The 13,313-nt window shown below is 41.3% G+C and overlaps 1 protein-coding gene and 1 pseudogene across 3 annotated transcripts in view; one reads left to right on the top strand and one right to left on the bottom strand.

Moving 5' to 3' along the window:
- The window catches only part of Cdkal1 (CDK5 regulatory subunit associated protein 1 like 1), a 572,332-nt gene that overhangs the window by 211,705 nt on the left and 347,314 nt on the right, over positions 1–13,313 (bottom strand). The window lies entirely within an intron of this gene.
- LOC129685533 (heat shock cognate 71 kDa protein-like) lies at positions 5,576–7,831 on the top strand (annotated as a pseudogene).

Genomic DNA, 13,313 nt, shown 5'->3' on the forward strand with positions numbered 1-13,313 from the left:
TCCCCTTACCTCTTACAAAACATCATCCATGTGTGAGATTATCTCAGTCACACTCATGATTTCATTTGAAGTTGAGCACAAACTTAGGCAGGATTTTTCCTTTACTGAATCTAAGACTCAGAGCACATAGAACAATGGTGTAACTGGCATCTAACATCCTCTGACATGACCTCTCAAAAATACCATTCCTATGTGGTGGCTACCTGCATGGCCAGTTGAGCTGATCCTCGGCTGGAAGGTCACTGAGGATGACCCTTGCCATACACTCAGCAACTTCTAAATACAGAAGCTGAAAGTGTAAGGACACTGACACTGTTCAATGCTGTTCAAAGGCATGAGATCTGAGTCCAGCCTTTAGCCCAGAAAAAGATATGCATTCTTAGGTGCTAGAATAAAGATACTGCTATGCCATCCCTTCAAGTTAATCCAGGTCTGGTGTGTTGATGGGATTAAGAATCTTAGTACTCTGGAGGTGGAGGTAGGAAGATGTCTGTGAGTTTGAGGCCATTCTGGACTACATAATAAGTTCTAGGACAGCTAGAGCTGGTGAGAACTTGTCTCAAAAACAAACAAATAAATAAACCAACAAAGAGTTAATCCAATTTGACTTGCCAATCACATAGACAGATAGATGTCCTCAGGAAAGCTCTCTGTACTAGACATAATGGAAGGGACCAGGAATATAACTTAGTGGTACAGCTTTTTCCTAGCATGCACATAGCAATCCCTAGCAAAACACATACACACCTTAAAAATATAGGTCAATATGGTGGTCTCTGGCTATTATTTATGCTCACACTAACAAAACTTTCCTTTGCAATGGGCCTTTGGTCACTGCTCTCATACCTGAGGCTGCCTTCAATTATAATGTAATACACTTTGTGCCCATTGTCTATACTGCTCTGTGTGTCTCATCTGAATTCATGTGACTAATATCGGAAGGTCTGGGAAGCAGAACATAGGTAACAGCAATCCCAGTAATATTACCCTGGATCCTACGCTATTTCCTGTGGAATAGACAGGCAAAACTTGCACAAAAATGGTTAATAATAAATAATGTCTTGGGGATGGAGGGATGGTTAAGGGCACGGTGGTTAAGAGCACTTGTTGCTCTTGCAGAGGACCCAGTTATATTCCTGGCACCAGAAAGCTGCTCACACCTGTAATTCACATTCCAGAGATCTACCCTTTATTTTAGCTTCCAAGGACAGTACGGACACATATGGTACACAGATGAACATTCAGCCAAGATACCCATACACATAAAGAATAAATGACCTTTAAAAATAATATACAACATGTTTGGGAGGCAGGGAAGAAGGCAATGCTGAAGAGAGGAAAGGCATATGCAGGTGCCCCTTGACTCAGGGTGAGATTACACTCCTTGGCCTCACAGTGAATATCTGAAGGAAAAACTGGATTCAGTAATCTACCCAAGTTCACAGCTTAGCAAACAGCATGCTCTGGAGTACTGGTCTTCCCTGGCCGTCCTAGACTGACTGAGATATATGGCTCACTGTCTCTGACCAGTATCCCAAGAAAACATTCGTCATGTACCTAGAAAAAGATCAAAATTCACATTCTGATTTGTATCATTATAAAGAAGAATCTTAATCTAGTATAAATTATATTTAAATACAGTCATATGCTTACATTACACATGTTACATATATAGTTTATGCATGATAATTTTAATCTTATAATTTGTAAAACTTCACTGTGATGAGTGAACCTATTTTGTATTAGTGCAGCAAAATTTTGATGCTAGGTAACCTCATTGAGGAAAAAGCCCCGAATTTCAGTTGTTTAGCTTACAGCTCTGGTCATTCAAGAGCCCATACCTGGTGATGACCTTCCAGATGGAATACATCAATAGTAGAAAAGAAACTCTACAAAGTCCAAGTGAACATAGAATATACCAAAGAGGACCAGGAGCAGACAAGCAATTAAGTTTGTTGCTTAGTTCTGAAGACAAGGTCTTGCTGTGTAGCAAATGGGAATGAAAATATCACATGGAAAGAAACAGGGCGCCATGTGCTCTGCTCTTCTCCTCTGAAAGAATCAGGTTTATCTTAGGTATTCTACCTTCTCAACCCACCCCCCAAAGGCCCCACCTGCAAAAATCCAGAAGAACTGCCCCCTTATTAGCTTGTCAAAACAGGGATTCATTTTCAACAGAGGAACCCTCAGGGACATACATAGCCTACACACTCAGAAGTACAGGTTAGTAAATCAGTATATATTTTCATGATGCTGAAAAGAGGCACATGTGCTCTGCCTTTTGCACGTGGCTTCATTCTGACTCAAGTGCCGTTACACACCAGTGCTTTCTCACTGGAGCTGAAGCAAAAGGAAACTGTGTTATTACACAGTCAGCCTGTGAGTCTATGAACACCATGTCAGGGTATTTTCTAAGATTCTAATCTGCTTCTCCTTAAACACAGCAAGCCCACGGATAGAGATCAGGACGCTTGTGAACTTGTGTCCTAGCGATAAATCAAATTGTATGTGTGTGCGTGTGTGTGTCTGTGTGTTCACGCACACATACACCAGGGCCAGGGCTTGTTGTGGGATGTTTACTTTGGTTTTCCATCTTGTTTTAGAAGATAAGATTTCTCAGTGAACCTAGAGTTCATCAGTTGGACAAGACTGGTTGGCTAGCAAACCTTGACCTCCATGCCATGGTGGACTGTACCCACGAACTACAAGTCAAAATAAAGCCTTCCTTTCTTAGCCAGCTTTTCCAGGTAGTTTGTAACAGCAATGATACAAAAAACTAAGAAGCTATAGTGCAAGTCTGGATTCTCAGAACGATGGCAACATAGCACTCATCTGAAGATAATGCACAAAGAAACTGCCAGTGCTTACTGGTCTAGAGAACAGTACAAACTCCTCCATTCCAGTTTCTCCAGGCTAGGACTCAGTCTGTTTCACTGTCACCTCCCGCTGCTGGTTCTGTCACATTGCCTATCCTCTTTTCCAGCACATAGCATCCCTTGCCCTAAAGCCTATTCAGCACAAAAGTGAATCCACTGCCAGTCCCAAAATATCCTGTAGAATGGTCACCTCTCAACAGACGTAACCTCAGCCTGGAGTGTAACTGCCCACCTCAGACTACACTGTCTATAAAATCCCACTCTTGTCAACAACTCTTCCTCCTGTAGATCCTCACTCACATAAGGCACACATCATTTCCATTCTTATTTCTGCCAGGCAATGACCACTCTCTATGGTATTTCACACTTAGCTGTCCTCTCGACAAACCCCTAGACACCTCACACTCAACACTCGTGACAAATGAATTGCTATGATCATCAAAAGCACAATGCTTCTAAGTCTGGACAACTCAGGAACCAAATTCAGTGTTTACAGTCATACAAGTTTTATCTTGAGTCTTTCCAGCACTATGTTTTAATAAATCTCAACTGCAGATAGTTCGTTCTAAAATTTCTGCAATCAAATACAAATTTACCTTACTATTTTGTAAGACATCGCCCATGAATTACATCATTATTTGTAAATATGAAAGACTAATTACAAATATTGCCAGATATCATGAGCTCACTTCACAGGACAGCCTAGTGAAGAGTGGTGGCTACACAGATACTGTGCTCCAGGCTTTTCTTAAGCTTCCTACCCAACATAAGATTCTCTAACTAAATAAAACTCCAACCACCTCAGACACAGTAGCCATTTCATTTTTTTGTGCCTCTAAAACATTAAGGAATCAATAATTTAAGCTGTTTATTTTCACTGAACACTGAAATATGCAGTATGAGGAATCCCCACCTCCATTTAAAGAGAACTTACCACATTTCATTGCTCAGCAACAAAGTCTTGATCTCTGAGGAGAACCTGCATCCCCCAGTACAGCTAAGTTTTGTAGTGTATCCCTGGCCCCTGCTTCCACATGGCCTGTCTGCAGACATTGTTATATAGAGCCATACTATTCTCCAGGGATGGGCTCTAAATATGGCCATTATTCAGCTTAGGTGTCAAACTACAATCCAGTTGTGGAGTGGAATAGTGCCAAACGGAAGCTCCGCCCCTTACCCCATCAGAACCAGCTTGTAGTCCTTGTCCCTACACTGAGGCAGACATGAATAATGTCAGGAAAAACTCCAGCTGCCTGTGAGGCTGTCAGAACAGCCTAAGAGCCACAGACTGGAGGAATCTAGCCAGTGAGCTGTAGCAAGCTGCTATGGAAAGCAGAGGCTTGGTGATGCTACACACAACGTGTCCTTTCTATGAAAGGCAGCTAAGCAGGAGCTGCACCTGTGTCACTTTACAAACCAAAAGTGGCCAGCAAAGCTTTCAGTTTGTTTTGAAAAACAAAACAAAACAAAACAAAAAAACCCCCAGCATTTTGGGTTGTAGCCTGTGGCACCTTAGCAATCTAAAATTTTTGGTTGACTTTTGTGACTTTGAGGCAGTTGATGAACAGAAATATAATTCATTAGATTATTAACTTATCAATTAGACAAAAAAGTAAAACATGTTACTTTAAGTGATGTTTTAAAACCACAGAATGAGGAAAGACCCAAAACACTAATAGGATGGCCCTCACATCACTTCTACTACCTGACAAAGAAATAAAGGTCAGACCTGATGACATAACTTGCCTACAGCTACACTGTGACAGAGTGCTGTAATAGAACTAGAAACAAGTCCTCAGTTTCACAACTGTGTCCCAGAAATACAATCTGTACCTTTAGACTGGAGATTAACCTTATTTGTTTCAAAGCATATTCTAATAGAATATATGGTTCGATTATTCAATCTATCATCAGAGCTAACATTAAAATGTTATCATCTAAATTTCATTATTTTAGGTATGTCTTATATTCACTACCCACTGGGAAATATGCCCAACCCTAGCACTTCACCTTTTGGAGGGAATTATTGTACTTGGTCATTTTGAAGGACTTACCAAAGAATCTTTGCAAGGTGACTCTCTTAAGAGGGCAGCACCCACATCTTGGATGCGTTCTGCCTTTTCCCTACCTACCTCTCCCCAAATGCCCAATATTCAAATGTTTCCTTAATAAGCTCAAATTTTAAGAAGAAAAAGGTCTACCTAAAAAAAATAATGGCAGATTTCTGTGCATGAATTACAAGGGTAAAACAACCAATCATGTCTACCTGATGACCCTGCAGTTCCACTAAAAAAAAAAAAAAAAAAAAAAAAAAAAAAAAAGGCTGCATATATCCTTCAAAAGACATTATAAAATGTTCGTCAGAAGGATTATTCCTAGTAGACAAAAACCTAGAAGTTAATGTAATGTTGAATGAGAGAATGGATAAATAAACTGTGGGATATTTGTTACACAAAACTTCATGATAAACCAGAAACAAATTATCAATATGTATGTGAAGAACTCAAAAAACTTTGTGGGGAAAATAAAGCTAAATTCAAGAGAGTGCATACTATACAAGTCTACTTACATGGCATTCAAGAAACTGAATGGTATCCATGATGGAATTTCTTCATAAAGAACAACACTGCCTTTTGGAGGCGTTGATGGGAAATGGACGTGGGGGAAAATTACATAGGAAACATGATATGGCTCATTGAACGCGGTGCCAGCTTTCTGGGTTTTGCGCGGTATCTCCGCCAGCACAGCCGGGCCTAAACGCAAACATGTCTAAGGGACCTGCAGTTGGCATTGATCTTGGCACCACCTACTCCTGTGTGGGTGTGTCTTCCAGCATGGAAAGGTGGAAATAATTGCCAATGACCAGGGTAACTGAACCACTCCGAGCTATGTTGCTTTTACGGACACAGAACGTCTAATTGGGGATGCTGCGAAAAACCAGGTTGCAATGAACCCCACCAACACAGTTTTTGATGCCAAACGTCTGATCGAACATAGGTTTGATGATGCTGTTGTTCAATCTGATATGAAGCACTGGCCCTTCATGGTGGTGAATGATGCAGGCAGGCCCAAGGTCCAAGTAGAGTACAAAGGAGAGACAAAAAGTTTCTACCCAGAGGAAGTGTCCTCTATGGTTCTCACTAAGATGAAGGAAATTGCAGAAGCCTACCTTGGGAAGACTGTTACCAATGCTGTGGTCACAGTGCCAGCTTACTTCAATGACTCTCAGCGACAGGCAACAAAAGATGCTGGAACTATTGCTGGCCTTAATGTACTTCGAATTATCAATGAACCAACTGCTGCTGCTATTGCTTATGGTTTAGATAAGAAGGTTGGAGCTGAAAGGAATGTGCTGATTTTTGACTTGTGAGGTGGTACTTTGGATGTGTCAATCCTCACAATTGAGGATGGCATTTTTGAAGTGAAATCCACAGCTGGAGACACCCACTTGGGTGGAGAAGACTTTGATAACCGAATGGTCAACCATTGCATTGCTGAGTTTAAATGAAAGCACAAGAAGGACATCAGTGAGAACAAGAGAGCTGTCAGGCATCTCCGTACTGCCTGTGAACGGGCTAAGTGCACCCTCTCCTCCAGCACCCAGGCCAGTATTGAGATTGATTCTCTCTATGAGGGATTTGACTTCTATACCTCTATTACCCGTGCTTGATTTGAGGAATTGAATGCTGAGCTGTTCCGTGGCACACTGGATCCTGTAGAAAAGGCCCTTCGAGATGCCAAACTTGACAAGTCACAGATTCATGACATTGTGCTGGTTGGTGGTTCTACTGGAATCCCCAAGATTCAGAAGCTTCTGCAAGACTTCTTCAACGGGAAAGAACTGAACAAGAGCATTAACCCTGATGAAGCTGTTGCTTATGGTGCAGCTGTCCAGGCAGCCATTTTATCAGGAGACAAGTCTGAGAACATTCAGGATTTGTTGCTGTTGGATGTCACTCCTCTTTCCCTTGGTATTGAAACTGCTGGTGGAGTCATGACTGTCCTCATCAAGTGCAATACCACCATTCCTACCAAGCAGACTCAGACTTTCACCACCTACTCTGACAACCAGCCTGGTGTGCTCATTCAGGTGTATGAAGGTAAAAGGGCCATGACTAAGGATAACAACCTGCTTGGAAAGTTTGAACTCACAGGCATACTTCCAGCACCTCGTGGTGTCCCTCAGATTGAAGTCACCTTTGACACTGATGCCAATGGCATCCTCAAGGTTTCTGCTGTATATAAGAGCACAGGAAAGGAGAACAAGATCACCAACACCAATGACAAGGGACGTTTGAGCAAGGAGGCTACTGAGTGCATGGTCCAAGAAGCTGAGAAGTACAAAGCTGAGGATGAGAAGCAGAGAGATAAAGTTTCCTCTAAGAATTCACTGGAGTCCTATGCCTTCAACATGAAAGCTACAGTTGAAGATGAGAAACTTCAAGGCAAGATCAATGATGAGAATAAACAGAAGATTTTAGAAAAGTGTAACAAAATCATCATTTGGCTGGATAAGAATCAGACTGCCGAGAAGGAAGAATTTGAACACCAGCAGAAAGAACTGGAGAAAGTCTGCAACCCCATCATTACCAAGCTGTACCAGAGTGCTGGTGGCATGCCTGAAAGAATGCCTGGCGCTTTCCTGGTGGAGGAGCACCTCCATCTGGTGGTGTTTCTTCTGGCCCCACCATTGAAGAGGTGGATTAAGTCAGTCCAAGTAGAGGTGTAGCATTGTTCCACAGGGAAACATTTGAAGGACCCAAATTTAGCAAGTTACATGGCAGTTTCAAATTATAAGCTGCTATAACAAATAACTGTGCATTCTCAATACTTGAACATGGAGAGGAAACAATAACATTGTACTTTATAAGCACTGTATCCTAAATGAAAATGCAATGTCTCTAAAAACAGGTGGAAAATGCAATGTCTAATAAAATATTTAAATTGGCAAAAAAAAAAAAGAAATTGATATGTCTTTTCATGGTACAAATGTACAACCAAGTGAACAACTAACTGTAAAGACTCATGTACTGAACACTGGGGATTAATGTATTCACCATATTCATTATAGCACAGTGAAAGGGGGAGAAGGGCAAAAGAGGAGCAGCAAGTGGCTACACCACACATGAGCAATGGATGTGACTCAAGGACGGTGGCTGATGAAGAAAAAGATAGACCTTTTGCTGTCGGAAGTTTCCCTTGCTTTGTATGACATACCCCCTTTTGTAAATAATGTTTTACTTAGGAATAAATTTTATTAATATTTGATAGATGCTTAAGGATTTTATTTCTTTGAGTTATAGTACAGTTGTGTCTGTGGGTGGGTTTGGGCATCTGAGTACAAGTGCTACAGAGGCCAGAACAGAGTATTAGATCACCGGGAGCTAGAGTTACAGGCAGGCATCAGCCATCCAAACTGTGTGCTGGGAACTGAATGCAAGTCCTCTGCAAGGACAGTGCATACTTTGTAGCTGCTTGCTAAGCCATATCTCCAGTCCCTGGTAGATTTTTTTTAAAGTATAAAAGTTCTACAATTCAGACAATGGAGCATTATTTAGCACACAGAGACACAGAAAAAGAGCTATCAAGGCAAGAAACGACATTGGAACTGTACATGATTACTACTTAAAAGAAGCCAGTGGAACAAGGCTGTTTTCTATAATTTCAGCTATACAACACCATGGAAAATGCAAAACCATGGCAAGAATAAACATACCAGTGGGGCCAGGGTTAGGGAGAGAGAGTAAAGGTAATTAGGACATTTAGGACATAGAAGCTTGTCTCATAATGCCATAGTGTAAATACATTCCATTAGGCCACTGTCAAAACCCAGAGAATGCATCTGGACAGTGAGTCCTACTCAGGCAACTGCTACACAGGATACCAAGTCCAAGAATCCCCACAGCCAGAGCAAGTTGGAAAGGAAATCAGATACAGTTATTGGGTAATTCTGATTGGGTTATAAACACTTTGAATGATTCTGATCTTAAGGCCCTTTAGCTACATGGGAAGCACTTGTTTTACATACATTTATTCTATTTTTCATAAACACACACACACACACACCACCCATCTCATAAAACATCAAGTCTGAAGGACTACCTCTGTGCTGGTAAGAGTCACTTTCACTCTTTGCATACAAATTGCTCTGATGTTCCTAAGTGTGCATCTTCTATGCCTTAAGGACTTAAAATGAGGGCCACACACAGGAGAGGTTGCAGAACTCAGTGAGGGTTGTGGAAAACCTGATAACAGTGAAAGTTCGCTGAATGTGCAACAACCAAAAATTGCTTCTAAGCCAAACACATCCTCAGGGTGAAACCTTTTTGGCAGTGCCTGTCATATGGCATTGTGTGACATCACTGAGGCCTTGGTACCAAATGCACAACACGAACCCTTTGCATTGCAAATTCTTTCACACCACACAAAGCCCTAAACTCCCCGGCTCAGCTTCGACTACTGTATGTAATGAATTGCAGTGTTTCTACTGCTCTTATCTATAACAGTCTCCTGGTTTATAGAAATATAATAGTTTAATTATAGAAAACAAAGGCTTTTCATCTTTTCTTGTCAGTCCATGGTATGTAAGCATCAGCAACATTAATTCCTTGTCAGAATGCATCACCTTTTTAAGGGAGGCCTGGGTACTACATGCTCAGCGAGAAGAGAAACACTATGAGAGTGCTACAGTTGGGGGATTTGGGGTTGGAAATTGAGTCTGGGCAATTGTAGCACTGAATCCCCAAACTGCAGGAACCTTACCTGGAGATGATGGTGATAAGTCACCAGTAGGCAAACAGTAAGCACACAGCTCTGGTATGTGTCTTCCAATACTAAACAAATGGCCTCGTTTTGAGGCAGGTTGCACAGATTAGAGCTAACGTTAACATCATGCTAAAAACAGATTACTGGTTTTGATCCATTATCCAAACACCTTACTTCTAAGGCACAATTGACTTTAAGCTACATAGTCCATTTCAAAGGACAAATAAGTGATAAATACTACCAAAATAATGTGTGTTAGATGTAGTCTGTCATCTGACTTCTTAGTTGTTAAAATGAACCTAAAGGCCTGAAGGCAACAGAGCCAACCAACAGTACCCTGGAATCTTTGAAAGTGTGAGACAAAATGCACTTTTGGTCTTTCTAAGTCAGCTTACCCCAGTTACTCATTATAGTGACAGACAACAAAGACAGTCTTTCCCAGTGGATGTTTCTTAGTTAACGAAGGCAGAGTTTAAGAACTTAGAGGAAAGCACTCCCACATACTGCAATTTCTTTAAAAATGTATCACAATCACTATGAAGAAGAGGCAAAATTTGGCTGGTGAACACTTAGTCTGCAATACTTAGCACTAGGCAAGATGGCGGCAGTGGGAAAAGAGGCGACACAAGCACCAGCACCATGGGCCATTCCACCTGCTACCATACATAAAGCTCCCTGCAGCCTGCTCCCTGCCTCACAGGTTGGCTTCCTCTTTTCTGACAGGGTCATGACAGGGTCTGCCTCATGAGTCATGCCTTTCCTAATAAGGACAATGTATAGAAACTGAAAATGCCTTATTTAAAAGATAACTTTATGTAGAAAAAGAAAAAGTTCTATCATACTTATCTGCTCTTACATTTCTGTGGCACAACACAAAGTATTACCTACTATTCTTTGTATACAGTAGAATACTGCTTAAAAGCCTCATTAATATATGTAAGCACCAAATCCCACACAATTCACACCAATTAGGTACATACCCAGGACTGTCCTGAATACTGGCCCTGGCACTAGTCAATCACACATAGTCCAGTCTTCATAGCTTTACCTCGAGTTTTAAACCCCAGTGTGTGTGTGGGGGGGGGCGCAGGTCCACAGAAAGATAGTGTAGCAGGACTCACTCACTAATAACCCGTAATTTGAAAATGCACCTGAAACTGACTGACGGAGTGAAGACAAGTATGGTCGGCTGGAATGGAAGAGGCAAAGGGGAATACAAATAGGCTACTGCATTTTTTCTTCTTTTTTTGGGGTGGGGTGGGGTGGATGGGCTTTGCTTACACTTTTAGATAAATATCTATCATTGTGCTGTCTTCCTTTTCTGAGACACAGTCTCACTCTGTAGGTCAGGTAGCCTGGAGCTCACTTCCAGCTTCAGCTCCCCCGAGTCCTGGAATCATTGGCACAAGCTACTACATCGTTTGTTTACCCAACTTTCTTTTTAAAATTGTTTAAGAAATCTGAAGAACCCGGCAAAAGGAACCTAATGATAAATAGATAAACTTTTAATGATCAAGTTAAGAATGAGTAAAGAAAGAGCAGCCTAAGGAATTTCCAAAGGGCAGAGTAATTGCCAAAGGGTTGTGTGAGAGTCGACATGGAACCAGCCATCAAAATGATCCAGTCTCCTACCGGGCCAATGTGAGGAACAAGAAGTCTGTTAGTGGGTCACTCGATCTTTAACAGAGATGTCATGGAGATGTTTTTCTATGAATTCTGCTGTTTATATTATATTATCTGCAGCATAGAAAACACCTGCAAGGGAGGAGACAGGGTAAGAGTTACACAGAAGAAATGCCCAAGAAGAGGACCTAGGCCACAGGAGGGAGTTACTGTGCGCAAAGGACAGAAAAGGAGCCTGGGGTTCTAGGCTTCCTTGACACAACTGTGTCAAGGAAGTGCACAGCTGTCATAGTGGCATGGAGACTATTAATCCACCACGCCCAATGATAAGATGATAGGACATTTCTCTGAACAGACTTTTTGTCTTTATGTTCCAAGTTAGATCAAGTAGAATGAGTCTGAAGAGATTGCGGAAGGCTTAGAATAAGAGCTATGTCAGCATGATCCTTGAACTGGTTTCTTTCTCTAGAAAAGTCAGATGTGAATGGACTGACCATAATTCAATTAACTTCCCAGAGGAGTGACAGACCTAATTCTGATTCAAAGTTTCTACTTCTGTGAATAAGCTACACAATTAACAGTCAGTTGAAAGGACAGTAAAATAAACCCACCATAAAGATGTAAGAAACACATTGGGAATAGGAGTGAAACACACTAAAATCCACATTTATTCCAATGATGGTAAAATGATGCTTTCTACTTTGGGAAAGCTTATTTCCATAGTATCAATGTTTTGCATTTGTAGAAAGCTTCTTCCTAAACTATCAATGCTTTCCACTCCTTAATACATACTATGGAGTTTACAGAAATTTATTTCTGGTTTGTTATGCTTTCAATTTAGTAAAGAAATATCAACAGCAAGTGTCTGTCCAATGAGCAATCATCTAATTAACTGATATGCAAAGAGGAAGAAGATGTTCTTAGAAAGGCATGTCAACCATCTAACAAACTAAGATGCATGCAGGCCAACTGCAGCACCAACAACACAAAATGCAGAAATTATAGAACAAGAGCATAGGAACAAAATATACAATAAGGTTTTAAATAAAAGTTATCAGTTTGATGAGGGAAAACAAATAATTGTCAGGGGCAATATGTAATGAATGTAAGAGTATCACTTTTTCTGTGGTAACCAGGGCTCCAGGGATGTAATGAAACAACTTTTTTATCTGTAAATCTCTGTACTTTCTCTGGAGGAGACTCAATTAACAGTGATCTTTGCTGCCAGCCACTGACTAATGCCACAGATTCCTCCTCAAAAGCTTTTTTAGGACAGATGGCATCGTAAGTGATTGATGGTACCTTTGAGGTGGAACACAAAACTTAAGCAGGAAAATTGATTTAACCTCACACATGAATGGCCTAACAAACAGGCAAGCCATCTCCAGACAAAAACAATATTTAATGATGTCAGAAGGAAGGTGGCAGTAAAAATCTCTGCAAGTCCCCACTTCCATCCAACAATAAAGCCAGTGTCAAAAGGTTCCATAATCATGGTGTTAAGAACTCAGGAAATGCAGTGGAGGCTTTCAGCAACAGAATACCATAAATGAACTATGGTAAGAACAGTATGCTGTATGTTTGTAACCTACACTATTCACATGTCCCCCTCCTTGGCTCCATGTACCCTTGAAAAGCAACGGCCTTCTATCAGGGTACACCAACAGCCTGTCAGCCACTGGAGCTCCTTCAAAGTCTCATTCCCATAAAACAGCCATTATTAGGCCTGTGTGCATGCAATAGCTGGCTTGTTTAACGTGACCTGGCATTCACCCAGTGAGAAGAGCCTTTTGGCTAGGGGCATTTGTCAAAAATAATCAGTTGCCAAGTATTTAGCATCATGGCTGCCTGAGGCTCTGAAGAACAGTTGGGGCAAACAAAAAGCCAACCAAGAGGCTTAAAAGAAAAAGCAGAGGATGTGGTATTCACAGGGGACTTGAGAAAGCACACACATACTCCTGCAGCTCTAGAAGGCCACAGCCACAATCAGGCATAGGACTCCTGTGTGTGTGTGTGTGTGTGTGTGTGTGTGTGTGTGTGTGTGTGTGT

The sequence above is a fragment of the Psammomys obesus genome, unplaced genomic scaffold (assembly GCF_907164565.1).
Source record: "Psammomys obesus unplaced genomic scaffold, mPsaObe1.curated_primary_1811, whole genome shotgun sequence".
Lineage (NCBI taxonomy): Eukaryota > Metazoa > Chordata > Mammalia > Rodentia > Muridae > Psammomys > Psammomys obesus.